Here is a 20030-nt window from a genome sequence, read left to right as displayed (position 1 = left end):
CCCCCCCCCCCCAGGCCCTGGCCCAGGCATAACACAATGAATCATTTCTTCCCCGAGCGTTCCTTTAAGGAATGACTTTTTTGTGATTGCTTTATGCGAGTACCCCGGCACCTTTACCTGTGCCTGGTACTGAAAACATAGCTCAGTCATGGACTTACTTTGAGAAGATAACGGCCAGCTTCCTTCTATTCCTCCTTGGCTCTGAATCTTCATCAACTTCTTCTACCTCTTTACCTAGAAAAACCTCTTGATGGAACTCCTTGTTGAGGTGACCATCCATCTCCATCTTCACCCCGTTAAGGTGGTCTGGGGGCATGATTTCATTCTCATCCTTATTGTCCACTGGTTTATCTTTTAAGGTGGAATTGTTTGCGGGTCTGGCATAAACATCCATGAGAAGAAATACAAATAGGAGGGATAGGTAGAGGGAACCCAAGCTGAAAAGGAACGCTTGCTTCGACATCATTGTCCTTCACTAAACAACCTACAAGATGTAGCTGTAAAGCAATTTTCTTCCTAAAAAAAACCCAAAAAGAAGCTTATAAGGAACCCATGAGTTGTAGGATGACATATAATAGATCAGAAAAGTCATATAAGCAATCAGCAGCGGTACACCATTGTAGGTGTTAGGAGGGAGTCGATTTCTAGGCTTAATAAAATGAATGGGAACATGCTGCAATACCAGACATAGCCTATAGACAAGAGTGGCGCTGTTTTGGGAAAAAAGCAGCCTGGTTTTACTGCTATGGAAACTGGCTGGAGGAGACGTCTGGCAGCTCCCACACAGACAACTTCAGTTGCATCCCGTGATTTGGGGTTTCTAAAATCACATGGCCAATATCACTGGGTGGGGGGGGGGATTTACAAAAATAGTCACAAAAGAAAAAGTGGAGGAGTTGCCCATAGTAACCAACTAGACTGTCTTTAATTGTGGAAAGGATTTAAGAAAAAAACAAAAAAAAACCTGGAGTCTGATTGGTTGCTATGGAAAACTGCTCCCTGTTTACTTGTACAGATTGAATCATTTCTGATAATTCACCCCCATTGTGTAACATAGGCCCAAGTAATTGTGTGGAGGATAGTACTTACTAACAAACAAGGCTCTACGGTATAGGTCAGCAACCTTCCGGACTCCAGCTGTTGTGAGACTACAACTCCCTGCATGCCCTGACAGCCTGGAATAAGGCCTTTGGCTGTAAGTGCATGCTGGGAGTTGTAGTTTCACAACAGATAGAGTGCAGAAGGTTTCTCATTCCTGCTCTATGGGATACCCAATACTTCGCAGATATTTACATTTTGTCCAATTTTGACAAATTACTTGTCAAATACTTGACAAGTATAACAGCTGCAGCTTGTTCCTGATCTGTGAATGAGCAAAGTGTTATACAATGAAGACAGAAAACTCACGATATAAATAAACAGGCTGCGACAACAAAACATCAAGGGCATCGTCAGAATATAGAAGGGTAAGGTCATGGTATATACTGCAGAGGCAAAGGACGCGAGTTCTGCAATGCAACACAGAACAGCCAAGTCACCGGTAATTCTAGCATCGGATTTACCTTCAACTTCTAAGCTCGATTTTCTATGGACAAACTCCTGTACTATCACTGTAATGCGGTTAGCCCTCGTGCACACGACCAAGTGCCACTCGGGCCGTTTTTCACGGCATCCGATAATTTTCACGGACTCATTCTCTCCGATCCGTAGAAAGATAGGACACGTTCTACCTTTCCACGGACGGGACTCGGCGGCACACACTGTCATGTGCAAGAGCCTTTAAGGGTAAGTTCACACGGAACGTAATTGCTCCAGAAAACGTTTCCATGTTCCCCCACTGGTCTCTTTATACTGGCCTCCAGCGATGGCGTGCCAACACATTTGACCGCTGCAGTGGTCACGTATTATCACAAGTCAATGCTGGAGGCCAATATACAGAGACTGGCGCGGGGTCAGGGAAGGATCGCACACAAGTAGGGCGAGTATACGGTTCTGTTTTTATTGTATAACGATTATTCACACCTGCAGATTTTGCTGTGGATCCGCAGCAAAAACCGCAACACTAGGAGTGGATTGCAGATTTCTTCTTCACCATTGAATTCCGCAAAAAAAATCCATGCTCATTTCGGGTCAGAATTGGACACTGCGGATTTTAAAATCCGACTGCAGGTTACTTTTCATGCAAAAAATTGTAGAGCATGTAGATAAGATTATAAGATATATAAATATGCGCCTCGTAATATTTTAGAGAGTTGCATATACAATTTCGCACGTGCTAAACAGCTCAGAATATTCGCTCTGTATTGTTATAAAAGCCAACGTTATGGGGGCCACAGCACAATGGTGATGAACACTATCCATCTCATTTCTGAAATAAATTACTCTAGATCTAGGGATCAACTAGCCGTAGGGTCTTAGCTAATGGATCTGCACCAATAACATCTTCTGAGATTATCTCAATAGAGCGGAGGAAATAAAAGTGACTGAAAAAAATATATTCAGCTCAGATTTTAATTGGTACTACCTCACCTATTAACTTTCCGGCGCATAATATAAAAGTTAGCAGGACATATAGTTGTGATGTTTGGGGGGGGGGGGGACACACATTTTTAGCAGGTAGTCTACAAAAACGAAAACCGTTATAAAACGAATACGGACATGGCTGCTGTCTCTAGAAACTGCGCCACTCTTGTCTGTGGGCTGTGACTGGTATTGCAGCTCAGCCCCATTCACTTCAATAAACCTAGAAAATAACTCTCCCCGAAGTTGTGTTTACAATGGTGTTTTTAAGTAATTATGCAGCATTATTCGTGCCGTCAAAGATAATAGACCCCCGCAGAAACCTAATGGACTCAGTTATAAGACAAATGGAGTCTATTGGGATATGCTGGGATCTATTTGAATATTGATCTGGTCTAGCTGTCATGGCTCCGTTTTAAACAGACGTCATGACGCTAGTGTGAACAAAGTCTAAAATCGTTTACGGACAATGAAATGCAAAAAAACACCACGCTAGTCCTAAAGGCTATGTACGCCTTTGAAATTTTGTTTGAAACAAAAATGTCTATCAGTGTGTTTTGTGCAACTTTCTAGATACTTTTTATTAAAAATTATTTTAACTTTTTGAGATACATCTGTTTTGTATCCTGTATGCAGAGCAGCTGTATCGTGCGATGAGACCTGAATTCGTCAGGTCAGCGGCAGTGACAGGTTCAGTGTCAGCGGGTCCTGCATGTCTCTGGCACTCAGAATCGAGCGGTTACCGATCACATCTAAGTTCATAACTTGAATGTGATGGATAAGAGGTGGATCTTGAGTATCAGAGACATGCAGGACCCGCTGGCACTGACGAATTCAGGTCTCATCGCACGATACAGCTGCTCTGAATACAGGATACATAACAGATGTTTCTCAAAAATTTTAATAAAAAAGTATTTAGAAAGTTGCCCCAATCACACTGATGAAGTCTAAGACGTACATAACTTTTCAGGTTGGGTGAGTGAGTTGAAATAACTGTATGTAGCAATAATAAATGTATAACCAGCAGTAATCAATATGGAAATGCCCGGTGTTATTTACTTTTATCCTGATCAAAGTACAAAAAAAAAACGTGGAGAGAGTGGCAAGATGTGCTGAATTTTTAGAAACTAGATAGAAGAACAAGGACCCATATTTACATTATTTAGAAGGAATTGTTTTTAGAACATAATTATTTCGATTTTTGCCTATCTTGGACATTTATGGCATAGCCACAGGATATGCCATAAATGACTGATAGATACCCGCATCAACCTCTGAAGGGTGCCTCCTGACACCGTCCTACCGCATCCTACTGCTCTCCGTTCACGGTCTGACAATGTGGTCAAGAGTAAGGAAACAGCCAAGTTCGCTGAGCCGGGCTGTTTCCGTAACTCCCATAAACGTCTGGGATTGTGGTTATTTCTGATCTTGGCCATTAGAGAAGGGTGTTGGTGGTACAATAAAGCCTGCACCAGCAAGTGATGGTGCGAGCACAGCTCCTGAACGCAGTGTCGGAACAGTCATACAACGGTTATCACGGCGTCTGACAGATTCAACTGACGAATCTGATGGTATCTATGATGAAGCTTCTGACGCAGATATGCGCAGGTGTAAACATAGACTACTGATTAATTTCCCCTGAAAAGGACTCAATGGTCGTTTCCCAATAAGAACACCTGAACTCAAACACCTAGTTGTCAGGAGCCCCTTGAAAATTGGTTGTCCAAACAGGAAAACCCCTTTCACCCACCTACATGGGAGAAGTTTATATTCAGAGTGTTTTTCTTTTTTCATATAATTAATGTTGTGAAGGTAGCAAACTACAAGGTTCGGACAACACGTAAAAATTACACCGTGGAACCGGCGTAAAAATCAGTACCAAGATCTGAATGTGTTACCTGCGGATTTTATAGTTTTGTTTTTTTATGCGTAAATTAGCCACAGGTATCACGCATTGCAATGTATAAAATCAGTGGTAAAAATGTCTGTGGCGGATTTTGTATGCTGTAAGTAAATGTCGAGACCCTATACACATTTGACTATATTTGTTGCCAAATTTCAGTGCAGATTCTGCAATGGATTAATAGACCCAAAGGACTCACTAATATCCATGCTTTACACTGCAGCTTTTACCTCTCATCGACAGACCGGAAACAGGAAGTGATGGGAACTGGGGGAAGGTGGGATAGAGGACACGCCTGCACCAGACACAAGGTTCCGCCCCCACCTGGCGGCCGGTGCCTGAGTGGGAGGTGAATGGTGCTGGATTTGGTGCAGTGCGGTGCTCGGTCATTATACTGCATGTCAGCTGTGTGAGCAGTGCAGCCACTGGCGTAGCTATAGGGGTCGCAGCGGTCGCAATTGCGACCGAGCCCCGAAGACAGGGGGGCCCACGGCCCCCCACACCACATCAATAAAAAGTTACTATAGTAACTCGGGCCGCGGGCCCCTGTTACTATAGTAACATACTTTACTTACCTTCCTGGTTCCGGATCGCAGCGGAGGTCCTGACGTCAAGCGCTGTGCGCAGCGCATGACGTCACCACGCTATGCGCCGCGCACAGCATCGAGACGACAGAACTCCCGCCGCGGCCGAAGAGGAAGGTAAGGTTAGCCCTGACTGGCGGGGTCCGACTCCCGGGACCCGCCAATCAGCTGTTTTGAAGGGGCCGCAGCACTCGTACGAGAGCTGCTCCCCTTCATTCCTGTCACTTCATTCCGGTCACACTGTGAATCCGTGTCGGCGATTCACAGTGTGGGCGAGTAGTGAAATGAAGGGGAAGCAGCTCTCGTACGAGTGCTGCGGCCCCTTCAAAACAGCTGATTTGCGGGTCCCGGGCGACACATCAGCTATTGATGGCCTATCCTGAGGATAGGCCATCAATGTTTAGGGACTGCACAACCCCTAAGCCTACGATGTATCAGGCTTAGGGGGCCCATGAGACCGGATCACAGATTGTGTGATCCTGTCTTCTGGGCCCTGTATCTAAGCCAATCACATGGTAGGCTTAGATACATGGCCCATGTGTGAACCTGTCTGCTGGGCCCTGTATTTAAGCCAATCACATGGTAGGCTTAGATACATGGCCCATGTGTGATCCTGTCTGCTGGGCCCTGTATCTAAGCCAATCACATGGTAGGCTTAGATACATGGCCCATGTGTGATCCTGTCTGTGGGACCCTGTATCTAAGCCTACCACACTGTAGGTTTAGATACAGGGTCCAGCACACAGTAATCTTATACTGTATAAGATTACTGTCTGCTGGACCCTGTATCTAAGCCTACGTTGTGGTAGGCTTAGATACAGGGTCCCACAGACAGTATCACACATGGGCCCTGTATCTAAGCCTAACACATGTGTTACTAACCGTTTTTTGTGTGTTTTCTTACAGGTTCGGTCGTTGGACTACGGCGGATTCCAGGACTACTTCGATGACAGCTTTTTTTTTTATTATCAATAAAATGGTTAATGAGGGCCGTGTGGGTTTTTTTTTATTTCAATAAAATATTTTTTCTATGTCTTTGTGTTTTTTTTTTTAAACTATATTATCACCGCCTTAGTAATGGCCGCCGGCTGATTGACAGCATCCATTGCTAAGGCGGGGCTTAGTGTTAGCCGGTGCAGAGGCCAACACTAACCCCCTTTATTACCCCGATACCCACCGCCACCAGGGGTGCTGGGAAGAGCCGGGTACGATCCAGTACCTGACCATCTGTAGTAATGGTTGGGCACTAGGGCGGCCGCAGGCTGGTATTATCAGGAGGGGAAAGGCCAAAAACAGTGGCCCTTCCTACCCTGGTAATGCTAGGCTGCTGCTGCTTCATTGTATCTGACTGGTTATGAAAAATGGGGGGGACCCCACGTCATTTAAAAAAAAAAAAAATAATTGGAAAGAACGATGTGGGGTTCCCCCTATTTTTCATAACCAGCCAGATACAATAAAGCAGGAGCAGCCTAGCATCACCAGGGTAGGAAGGGCCACTGTTTTTGGCATTTCCCCTCCTGATAATACCAGTCTGCCACCACCCCAGTGGCCGACCGTCACTACAGATGGTCAGGTACTGGTTCGTACCCGGCTCTTCCCAGTACCCGTGGTGGCGGTGGGTACCTGGGTAATAATGGCGGTTAGTGTAGCCTCTGCACCGGCTAACATTAAGCCCCGCCTTAGTAATGGAGGTTGTCAATCAGCCGGCGGCCATTACTAAGGTGGTGATAATAAAGTTTAAAAAGATACAAGCACATAGAAAAAATATTTTATTGAAATAAAAAAACACAACCCTCATTAACCATTTTATTGAGAATAAAAAAAACGCCGTCATTGAAGTCCTCGAATCCGAAGTCCAACAACCGAACCTGTAAAAAAAACACAAACACACAAAAATAATCAGTAACACATAAAGAAGCAAAATTATTATTCTTACCTATCCTGGGTCCAGCGCTGGAGACGCAATGTCAGCGAGCTGGGCCCTGTATCTAATCCTATCATGTGTGATACTGTCTGCTGAGCTGTGTATCTAATCCTATCATGTGTGATACTGTCTGCTGAGCCACTTTATCTAATCCTATCATGTGTGATACTGTCTGCTGAGCTGTGTATCTAATCCTATCATGTGTGATACTGTCTGCTGAGCCACTTTATCTAATCCTATCATGTGTGATACTGTCTGCTGAGCTGTGTATCTAATCCTATCATGCGTGATACTGTCTGCTGAGCCCTGTATCTAATCCAATCATGTGTGATACTGTCTGCTGGGCCACTGTATCTAATCCTATCATGTGTGATACTGTCTGCTGGGCCACTGTATCTAATCCTATCATGTGTGATACTGTCTGCTGAGCCCTGTATCTAATCCAATCATGTGTGATACTGTCTGCTGAGCTGTGTATCTAATCCAATCATGTGTGATACTGTCTACTGGGCCACTGTATCTAATCGTATCTTGTGTGATACTGTCTGCTGGGCCCTATATCTAATCCGATCATGTGTGATACTGTCTGCTGAGCCACTGTATCTAATCGTATCTTGTGTGATACTGTCTGCTGGGCCCTATATCTAATCCTATCATGTGTGATACTGTCTGCTGAGCCACTGTATTTAATCCTATCATGTGTGATACTGCCTTCTGAGTCACTGTATCTAATCCTATCATGTGTGGTACTGTCTGCTGAGCCACTGTATCTAATCCTATCATGTGTGATACTGTCTGCTGAGCCGCTGTATCTAATCCTATCATGTGTGATACTGTCTGCTGAGTCATTGTATCTAATCCTATCATGTGTGATACTGTCTGCTGGGCCACTGTATCTAATCCTATCATGTGTGATACTGCCTTCTGAGTCACTGTATCTAATCCTATCATGTGTGGTACTGTCTGCTGAGCCACTGTATCTAATCCTATCATGTGTGGTACTGTCTGCTGAGCCACTGTATCTAATCCTATCATGTGTGATACTGTCTGCTGAGCCGCTGTATCTAATCCTATCATGTGTGATACTGTCTGCTGAGTCATTGTATCTAATCCTATCATGTGTGATACTGTCTGCTGAGCCACTGTATCTAATCCTATCATGTGTGATACTGTCTGCTGAGCCGCTGTATCTTATCCTATCATGTGTGATACTGTCTGCTGAGTCATTGTATCTAATCCGATCATGTGTGATACTGTCTGCTGAGCCACTGTATTTAATCCTATCATGTGTGATACTGCCTTCTGAGTCACTGTATCTAATCCTATCATGTGTGGTACTGTCTGCTGAGCCACTGTATCTAATCCTATCATGTGTGGTACTGTCTGCTGAGCCACTGTATCTAATCCTATCATGTGTGATACTGTCTGCTGAGCCGCTGTATCTAATCCTATCATGTGTGATACTGTCTGCTGAGTCATTGTATCTAATCCTATCATGTGTGATACTGTCTGCTGAGCCACTGTATCTAATCCTATCATGTGTGATACTGTCTGCTGAGCCGCTGTATCTTATCCTATCATGTGTGATACTGTCTGCTGAGTCATTGTATCTAATCCGATCATGTGTGATACTGTCTGCTGAGCCACTGTATTTAATCCTATCATGTGTGATACTGCCTTCTGAGCCACTGTATCTAATCCTATCATGTGTGGTACTGTCTGCTGAGCCACTGTATCTAATCCTATCATGTGTGATACTGTCTGCTGAGCCGCTGTATCTTATCCTATCATGTGTGATACTGTCTGCTGAGTCATTGTATCTAATCCTATCATGTGTGATACTGTCTGCTGAGCCGCTGTATCTAATCCTATCATGTGTGATACTGTCTGCTGAGCCAGTGTATCTAATCCTATCATGTGTGATACTGTCTGCTGGGCCACTGTATTTAATCCTATCATGTGTGATACTGCCTTCTGAGCCACTGTATCTAATCCTATCATGTGTGGTACTGTCTGCTGAGCCACTGTATCTAATCATATCATGTGTGATACTGTCTGCTTAGCCGCTGTATCTTATCCTATCATGTGTGATACTGTCTGCTGAGTCATTGTATCTAATCCGATCATGTGTGATACTGTCTGCTGAGCCACTGTATCGAATCCTATCATGTGTGGTACTGTCTGCTGAGCCACTGTATCTAATCCTATCATGTGTGATACTGTCTGCTGAGCCGCTGTATCTAATCCTATCATGTGTGATACTGTCTGCTGAGCCAGTGTATCTAATCCTATCATGTGTGATACTGTCTGCTGAGCTCTGTATCTAATCCTATCATGCGTGATACTGTCTGCTGAGCCCTGTATCTAATCCAATCATGTGTGATACTGTCTGCTGGGCCACTGTATCTAATCCTATCATGTGTGATACTGTCTGCTGAGCCGCTGTATCTAATCCTATCATGTGTGATACTGTCTGCTGAGCCAGTGTATCTAATCCTATCATGTGTGATACTGTCTGCTGGGCTCTGTATCTAATCCTATCATGCGTGATACTGTCTGCTGAGCCCTGTATCTAATCCAATCATGTGTGATACTGTCTGCTGGGCCACTGTATCTAATCCTATCATGTGTGATACTGTCTGCTGGGCCACTGTATCTAATCCTATCATGTGTGATACTGTCTGCTGAGCCCTGTATCTAATCCAATCATGTGTGATACTGTCTGCTGAGCTGTGTATCTAATCCAATCATGTGTGATACTGTCTACTGGGCCACTGTATCTAATCCTATCATGTGTGATACTGTCTGCTGGGCCCTATATCTAATCCGATCATGTGTGATACTGTCTGCTGAGCCACTGTATCTAATCGTATCTTGTGTGATACTGTCTGCTGGGCCCTATATCTAATCCTATCATGTGTGATACTGTCTGCTGAGCCACTGTATTTAATCCTATCATGTGTGATACTGCCTTCTGAGTCACTGTATCTAATCCTATCATGTGTGGTACTGTCTGCTGAGCCACTGTATCTAATCCTATCATGTGTGATACTGTCTGCTGAGCCGCTGTATCTAATCCTATCATGTGTGATACTGTCTGCTGAGTCATTGTATCTAATCCTATCATGTGTGATACTGTCTGCTGAGCCACTGTATCTAATCCTATCATGTGTGATACTGTCTACTGAGCCGCTGTATCTTATCCTATCATGTGTGATACTGTCTGCTGAGTCATTGTATCTAATCCGATCATGTGTGATACTGTCTGCTGAGCCACTGTATTTAATCCTATCATGTGTGATACTGCCTTCTGAGCCACTGTATCTAATCCTATCATGTGTGATACTGTCTGCTGAGCCAGTGTATCGAATCCTATCATGTGTGATACTGTCTGCTGAGCCGCTGTATCTAATCCTATCATGTGTGATACTGTCTGCTGAGCCAGTGTATCTAATCCTATCATGTGTGATACTGTCTGCTGGGCCACTGTATCTAATCCTATCATGTGTGATACTGTCTGCTGAGCCACTGTATCTAATCTTATCATGTGTGATACTGTCTGCTGAGCCACTGTATCTAATCCTATCATGTGTGATACTGTCTGCTCAGCAACTGTATCTAATCCTATCATGTGTGATACTGTCTGCTGAGCCACTGTATCTAATCCTATCATGTGTGATACTGTCTGCTGGGCCCTATCTCTAATCCTATCATGTGTGATACTGTCTGCTGAGCCACTGTATCTAATCCTATCATGTGTGATACTGTCTGCTGGGCCCTATCTCTAATCCTATCATGTGTGATACTGTCTGCTGAGCCATTGTATCTAATCCTATCATGTGTGATACTGTCTGCTGGGCCACTGTATCTAATCCTATCATGTGTGATACTGTCTGCTGAGCCACTGTATCTAATCTTATCATGTGTGATACTGTCTGCTGAGCCACTGTATCTAATCCTATCATGTGTGATACTGTCTGCTCAGCAACTGTATCTAATCCTATCATGTGTGATACTGTCTGCTGAGCCACTGTATCTAATCCTATCATGTGTGATACTGTCTGCTGGGCCCTATCTCTAATCCTATCATGTGTGATACTGTCTGCTGAGCCACTGTATCTAATCCTATCATGTGTGATACTGTCTGCTGGGCCCTATCTCTAATCCTATCATGTGTGATACTGTCTGCTGAGCCAGTGTATCTAATCCTATCAAGTGTGATACTGTCTGCTGGGCCACTGTATCTAATCCTATCATGTGTGATACTGTCTGCTGAGCCACTGTATCGAATCCTATCATGTGTGATACTGTCTGCTGAGCCGCTGTATCTAATCCTATCATGTGTGATACTGTCTGCTGAGCCAGTGTATCTAATCCTATCATGTGTGATACTGTCTCCTGGGCCACTGTATCTAATCCTATCATGTGTGATACTGTCTGCTGAGCCACTGTATCTAATCTTATCATGTGTGATACTGTCTGCTGAGCCACTGTATCTAATCTTATCATGTGTGATACTGTCTGCTGAGCCACTGTATCGAATCCTATCATGTGTGATACTGTCTGCTGAGCCGCTGTATCTAATCCTATCATGTGTGATACTGTCTGCTGAGCCGCTGTATCTTATCCTATCATGTGTGATACTGTCTGCTGAGTCATTGTATCTAATCCGATCATGTGTGATACTGTCTGCTGAGCCACTGTATTTAATCCTATCATGTGTGATACTGCCTTCTGAGCCACTGTATCTAATCCTATCATGTGTGATACTGTCTGCTGAGCCAGTGTATCGAATCCTATCATGTGTGATACTGTCTGCTGAGCCGCTGTATCTAATCCTATCATGTGTGATACTGTCTGCTGAGCCAGTGTATCTAATCCTATCATGTGTGATACTGTCTGCTGGGCCACTGTATCTAATCCTATCATGTGTGATACTGTCTGCTGAGCCACTGTATCTAATCTTATCATGTGTGATACTGTCTGCTGAGCCACTGTATCTAATCCTATCATGTGTGGTACTGTCTGCTCAGCAACTGTATCTAATCCTATCATGTGTGATACTGTCTGCTGGGCCCTATCTCTAATCCTATCATGTGTGATACTGCCTGCTGAGCCACTGTATCTAATCCTATCATGTGTGATACTGTCTGCTGGGCCCTATCTCTAATCCTATCATGTGTGATACTGTCTGCTGAGCCAGTGTATCTAATCCTATCATGTGTGATACTGTCTGCTGAGCCACTGTATCTAATCCTATCATGTGTGATACTGTCTGCTGGGCCCTATCTCTAATCCTATCATGTGTGATACTGTCTGCTGAGCCAGTGTATCTAATCCTATCATGTGTGATACTGCCTTCTGAGCCACTGTATCTAATCCTATCATGTGTGGTACTGTCTGCTGAGCCACTGTATCTAATCCTATCATGTGTGATACTGTCTGCTGAGCCGCTGTATCTAATCCTATCATGTGTGATACTGTCTGCTGAGTCATTGTATCTAATCCTATCATGTGTGATACTGTCTGCTGAGCCACTGTATCTAATCCTATCATGTGTGATACTGTCTGCTGAGCCGCTGTATCTTATCCTATCATGTGTGATACTGTCTGCTGAGTCATTGTATCTAATCCTATCATGTGTGATACTGTCTGCTGAGCCAGTGTATCTAATCCTATCATGTGTGATACTGTCTGCTGAGCTCTGTATCTAATCCTATCATGCGTGATACTGTCTGCTGAGCTCTGTATTTAATCCTATCATGTGTGATACTGCCTTCTGAGCCACTGTATCTAATCCTATCATGTGTGGTACTGTCTGCTGAGCCACTGTATCTAATCATATCATGTGTGATACTGTCTGCTGAGCCGCTGTATCTTATCCTATCATGTGTGATACTGTCTGCTGAGTCCTTGTATCTAATCCGATCATGTGTGATACTGTCTGCTGAGCCACTGTATCGAATCCTATCATGTGTGATACTGTCTGCTGAGCCAGTGTATCTAATCTTATCATGTGTGATACTGTCTGCTGAGCCGCTGTATCTAATCCTATCATGTGTGATACTGTCTGCTGAGCCAGTGTATCTAAACCTATCATGTGTGATACTGTCTGCTGAGCTCTGTATCTAATCCTATCATGCGTGATACTGTCTGCTGAGCCCTGTATCTAATCCAATCATGTGTGATACTGTCTGCTGGGCCACTGTATCTAATCCTATCATGTGTGATACTGTCTGCTGAGCCGCTGTATCTAATCCTATCATGTGTCATACTGTCTGCTGAGCCAGTGTATCTAATCCTATCATGTGTGATACTGTCTGCTGGGCTCTGTATCTAATCCTATCATGCGTGATACTGTCTGCTGAGCCCTGTATCTAATCCAATCATGTGTGATACTGTCTGCTGGGCCACTGTATCTAATCCTATCATGTGTGATACTGTCTGCTGGGCCACTGTATCTAATCCTATCATGTGTGATACTGTCTACTGGGCCACTGTATCTAATCGTATCTTGTGTGATACTGTCTGCTGGGCCCTATATCTAATCCGATCATGTGTGATACTGTCTGCTGAGCCACTGTATCTAATCGTATCTTGTGTGATACTGTCTGCTGGGCCCTATATCTAATCCTATCATGTGTGATACTGTCTGCTGAGCCACTGTATTTAATCCTATCATGTGTGATACTGCCTTCTGAGTCACTGTATCTAATCCTATCATGTGTGGTACTGTCTGCTGAGCCACTGTATCTAATCCTATCATGTGTGGTACTGTCTGCTGAGCCACTGTATCTAATCCTATCATGTGTGATACTGTCTGCTGAGCCGCTGTATCTAATCCTATCATGTGTGATACTGTCTGCTGAGTCATTGTATCTAATCCTATCATGTGTGATACTGTCTGCTGGGCCACTGTATCTAATCCTATCATGTGTGATACTGCCTTCTGAGTCACTGTATCTAATCCTATCATGTGTGGTACTGTCTGCTGAGCCACTGTATCTAATCCTATCATGTGTGGTACTGTCTGCTGAGCCACTGTATCTAATCCTATCATGTGTGATACTGTCTGCTGAGCCGCTGTATCTAATCCTATCATGTGTGATACTGTCTGCTGAGTCATTGTATCTAATCCTATCATGTGTGATACTGTCTGCTGAGCCACTGTATCTAATCCTATCATGTGTGATACTGTCTGCTGAGCCGCTGTATCTTATCCTATCATGTGTGATACTGTCTGCTGAGTCATTGTATCTAATCCGATCATGTGTGATACTGTCTGCTGAGCCACTGTATTTAATCCTATCATGTGTGATACTGCCTTCTGAGTCACTGTATCTAATCCTATCATGTGTGGTACTGTCTGCTGAGCCACTGTATCTAATCCTATCATGTGTGGTACTGTCTGCTGAGCCACTGTATCTAATCCTATCATGTGTGATACTGTCTGCTGAGCCGCTGTATCTAATCCTATCATGTGTGATACTGTCTGCTGAGTCATTGTATCTAATCCTATCATGTGTGATACTGTCTGCTGAGCCACTGTATCTAATCCTATCATGTGTGATACTGTCTGCTGAGCCGCTGTATCTAATCCTATCATGTGTGATACTGTCTGCTGAGTCATTGTATCTAATCCGATCATGTGTGATACTGTCTGCTGAGCCAGTGTATCTAAACCTATCATGTGTGATACTGTCTGCTGAGCTCTGTATCTAATCCTATCATGCGTGATACTGTCTGCTGAGCCCTGTATCTAATCCAATCATGTGTGATACTGTCTGCTGGGCCACTGTATCTAATCCTATCATGTGTGATACTGTCTGCTGAGCCGCTGTATCTAATCCTATCATGTGTCATACTGTCTGCTGAGCCAGTGTATCTAATCCTATCATGTGTGATACTGTCTGCTGGGCTCTGTATCTAATCCTATCATGCGTGATACTGTCTGCTGAGCCCTGTATCTAATCCAATCATGTGTGATACTGTCTGCTGGGCCACTGTATCTAATCCTATCATGTGTGATACTGTCTGCTGGGCCACTGTATCTAATCCTATCATGTGTGATACTGTCTGCTGAGCCCTGTATCTAATCCAATCATGTGTGATACTGTCTGCTGAGCTGTGTATCTAATACAATCATGTGTGATACTGTCTACTGGGCCACTGTATCTAATCGTATCTTGTGTGATACTGTCTGCTGGGCCCTATATCTAATCCGATCATGTGTGATACTGTCTGCTGAGCCACTGTATCTAATCGTATCTTGTGTGATACTGTCTGCTGGGCCCTATATCTAATCCTATCATGTGTGATACTGTCTGCTGAGCCACTGTATTTAATCCTATCATGTGTGATACTGCCTTCTGAGTCACTGTATCTAATCCTATCATGTGTGGTACTGTCTGCTGAGCCACTGTATCTAATCCTATCATGTGTGGTACGGTCTGCTGAGCCACTGTATCTAATCCTATCATGTGTGATACTGTCTGCTGAGCCGCTGTATCTAATCCTATCATGTGTGATACTGTCTGCTGAGTCATTGTATCTAATCCTATCATGTGTGATACTGTCTGCTGGGCCACTGTATCTAATCCTATCATGTGTGATACTGCCTTCTGAGTCACTGTATCTAATCCTATCATGTGTGGTACTGTCTGCTGAGCCACTGTATCTAATCCTATCATGTGTGGTACTGTCTGCTGAGCCACTGTATCTAATCCTATCATGTGTGATACTGTCTGCTGAGCCGCTGTATCTAATCCTATCATGTGTGATACTGTCTGCTGAGTCATTGTATCTAATCCTATCATGTGTGATACTGTCTGCTGAGCCACTGTATCTAATCCTATCATGTGTGATACTGTCTGCTGAGCCGCTGTATCTTATCCTATCATGTGTGATACTGTCTGCTGAGTCATTGTATCTAATCCGATCATGTGTGATACTGTCTGCTGAGCCACTGTATTTAATCCTATCATGTGTGATACTGCCTTCTGAGTCACTGTATCTAATCCTATCATGTGTGGTACTGTCTGCTGAGCCACTGTATCTAATCCTATCATGTGTGGTACTGTCTGCTGAGCCACTGTATCTAATCCTATCATGTGTGATACTGTCTGCTGAGTCATTGTATCTAATCCTATCATGTGTGATACTGTCTGCTGAGCCACTGTATCTAATCCTATCATGTGTGATACTGTCTGCTGAGCCGCTGTATCTTATCCTATCATGTGTGATACTGTCTGCTGAGTCATTGTATCTAATCCGATCATGTGTGATACTGTCTGCTGAGCCACTGTATTTAATCCTATCATGTGTGATACTGCCTTCTGAGCCACTGTATCTAATCCTATCATGTGTGGTACTGTCTGCTGAGCCACTGTATCTAATCCTATCATGTGTGATACTGTCTGCTGAGCCGCTGTATCTTATCCTATCATGTGTGATACTGTCTGCTGAGTCATTGTATCTAATCCTATCATGTGTGATACTGTCTGCTGAGCCGCTGTATCTAATCCTATCATGTGTGATACTGTCTGCTGAGCCAGTGTATCTAATCCTATCATGTGTGATACTGTCTGCTGGGCTCTGTATCTAATCCGATCATGTGTGATACTGTCTGCTGAGCCCTGTATCTAATCCAATCATGTGTGATACTGTCTGCTGGGCCACTGTATCTAATCCTATCATGTGTGATACTGTCTGCTGGGCCACTGTATCTAATCCTATCATGTGTGATACTGTCTGCTGAGCCCTGTATCTAATCCAATCATGTGTGATACTGTCTGCTGAGTCATTGTATCTAATCCGATCATGTGTGATACTGTCTGCTGAGCCAGTGTATCTAATCCTATCATGTGTGATACTGTCTGCTGGGCCACTGTATTTAATCCTATCATGTGTGATACTGCCTTCTGAGCCACTGTATCTAATCCTATCATGTGTGATACTGTCTGCTGAGTCATTGTATCTAATCCGATCATGTGTGATACTGTCTGCTGAGCCACTGTTTCGAATCCTATCATGTGTGGTACTGTCTGCTGAGCCACTGTATCTAATCCTATCATGTGTGATACTGTCTGCTGAGCCGCTGTATCTAATCCTATCATGTGTGATACTGTCTGCTGAGCCAGTGTATCTAATCCTATCATGTGTGATACTGTCTGCTGAGCTCTGTATCTAATCCTATCATGCGTGATACTGTCTGCTGAGCCCTGTATCTAATCCAATCATGTGTGATACTGTCTGCTGGGCCACTGTATCTAATCCCATCATGTGTGATACTGTCTGCTGAGCCGCTGTATCTAATCCTATCATGTGTGATACTGTCTGCTGAGCCAGTGTATCTAATCCTATCATGTGTGATACTGTCTGCTGGGCTCTGTATCTAATCCGATCATGTGTGATACTGTCTGCTGAGCCCTGTATCTAATCCAATCATGTGTGATACTGTCTGCTGGGCCACTGTATCTAATCCTATCATGTGTGATACTGTCTGCTGGGCCACTGTATCTAATCCTATCATGTGTGATACTGTCTGCTGAGCCCTGTATCTAATCCAATCATGTGTGATACTGTCTGCTGAGTCATTGTATCTAATCCGATCATGTGTGATACTGTCTGCTGAGCCACTGTATCGAATCCTATCATGTGTGGTACTGTCTGCTGAGCCACTGTATCTAATCCTATCATGTGTGATACTGTCTGCTGAGCCGCTGTATCTAATCCTATCATGTGTGATACTGTCTGCTGAGCCAGTGTATCTAATCCTATCATGCGTGATACTGTCTGCTGGGCCACTGTATCTAATCCTATCATGTGTGATACTGTCTGCTGAGCCCTGTATCTAATCCAATCATGTGTGATACTGTCTGCTGAGCTGTGTATCTAATCCAATCATGTGTGATACTGTCTACTGGGCCACTGTATCTAATCCTATCATGTGTGATACTGTCTGCTGGGCCCTATATCTAATCCGATCATGTGTGATACTGTCTGCTGAGCCACTGTATCTAATCGTATCTTGTGTGATACTGTCTGCTGAGCCACTGTATCTAATCCTATCATGTGTGATACTGTCTGAGCCGCTGTATCTAATCCTATCATGTGTGATACTGTCTGCTGAGCCACTGTATCTAATCCTATCATGTGTGATACTGTCTGCTGAGCCGCTGTATCTTATCCTATCATGTGTGATACTGTCTGCTGAGTCATTGTATCTAATCCGATCATGTGTGATACTGTCTGCTGAGCCACTGTATTTAATCCTATCATGTGTGATACTGCCTTCTGAGCCACTGTATCTAATCCTATCATGTGTGATACTGTCTGCTGAGCCAGTGTATCGAATCCTATCATGTGTGATACTGTCTGCTGAGCCGCTGTATCTAATCCTATCATGTGTGATACTGTCTGCTGAGCCAGTGTATCTAATCCTATCATGTGTGATACTGTCTGCTGGGCCACTGTATCTAATCCTATCATGTGTGATACTGTCTGCTGAGCCACTGTATCTAATCTTATCATGTGTGATACTGTCTGCTGAGCCACTGTATCTAATCCTATCATGTGTGATACTGTCTGCTCAGCAACTGTATCTAATCCTATCATGTGTGATACTGTCTGCTGAGCCACTGTATCTAATCCTATCATGTGTGATACTGTCTGCTGGGCCCTATCTCTAATCCTATCATGTGTGATACTGTCTGCTGAGACACTGTATCTAATCCTATCATGTGTGATACTGTCTGCTGGGCCCTATCTCTAATCCTATCATGTGTGATACTGTCTGCTGAGCCAGTGTATCTAATCCTATCATGTGTGATACTGTCTGCTGGGCCACTGTATCTAATCCTATCATGTGTGATACTGTCTGCTGAGCCACTGTATCTAATCTTATCATGTGTGATACTGTCTGCTGAGCCACTGTATCGAATCCTATCATGTGTGATACTGTCTGCTGAGCCGCTGTATCTAATCCTATCATGTGTGATACTGTCTGCTGAGCCAGTGTATCTAATCCTATCATGTGTGATACTGTCTGCTGGGCCACTGTATCTAATCCTATCATGTGTGATACTGTCTGCTGAGCCACTGTATCTAATCTTATCATGTGTGATACTGTCTGCTGAGCCACTGTATCTAATCTTATCATGTGTGATACTGTCTGCTGAGCCACTGTATCGAATCCTATCATGTGTGATACTGTCTGCTGAGCCGCTGTATCTAATCCTATCATGTGTGATACTGTCTGCTGAGCCGCTGTATCTTATCCTATCATGTGTGATACTGTCTGCTGAGCCACTGTATCTAATCTTATCATGTGTGATACTGTCTGCTGAGCCACTGTATCTAATCCTATCATGTGTGGTACTGTCTGCTCAGCAACTGTATCTAATCCTATCATGTGTGATACTGTCTGCTGGGCCCTATCTCTAATCCTATCATGTGTGATACTGTCTGCTGAGCCACTGTATCTAATCCTATCATGTGTGATACTGTCTGCTGGGCCAGTGTATCTAATCCTATCATGTGTGATACTGCCTTCTGAGCCACTGTATCTAATCCTATCATGTGTGGTACTGTCTGCTGAGCCACTGTATCTAATCCTATCATGTGTGATACTGTCTGCTGAGCCGCTGTATCTAATCCTATCATGTGTGATACTGTCTGCTGAGTCATTGTATCTAATCCTATCATGTGTGATACTGTCTGCTGAGCCACTGTATCTAATCCTATCATGTGTGATACTGTCTGCTGAGCCGCTGTATCTTATCCTATCATGTGTGATACTGTCTGCTGAGTCATTGTATCTAATCCTATCATGTGTGATACTGTCTGCTGAGCCAGTGTATCTAATCCTATCATGTGTGATACTGTCTGCTGAGCCAGTGTATCTAATCCTATCATGTGTGATACTGCCTTCTGAGCCACTGTATCTAATCCTATCATGTGTGGTACTGTCTGCTGAGCCACTGTATCTAATCCTATCATGTGTGATACTGTCTGCTGAGCCGCTGTATCTAATCCTATCATGTGTGATACTGTCTGCTGAGTCATTGTATCTAATCCTATCATTTGTGATACTGTCTGC

This window comes from Rhinoderma darwinii (assembly GCF_050947455.1).
Source record: "Rhinoderma darwinii isolate aRhiDar2 chromosome 10 unlocalized genomic scaffold, aRhiDar2.hap1 SUPER_10_unloc_10, whole genome shotgun sequence".
In the NCBI taxonomy this organism is placed as follows: domain Eukaryota; kingdom Metazoa; phylum Chordata; class Amphibia; order Anura; family Rhinodermatidae; genus Rhinoderma; species Rhinoderma darwinii.
This window is presented reverse-complemented; position numbering follows the sequence as displayed.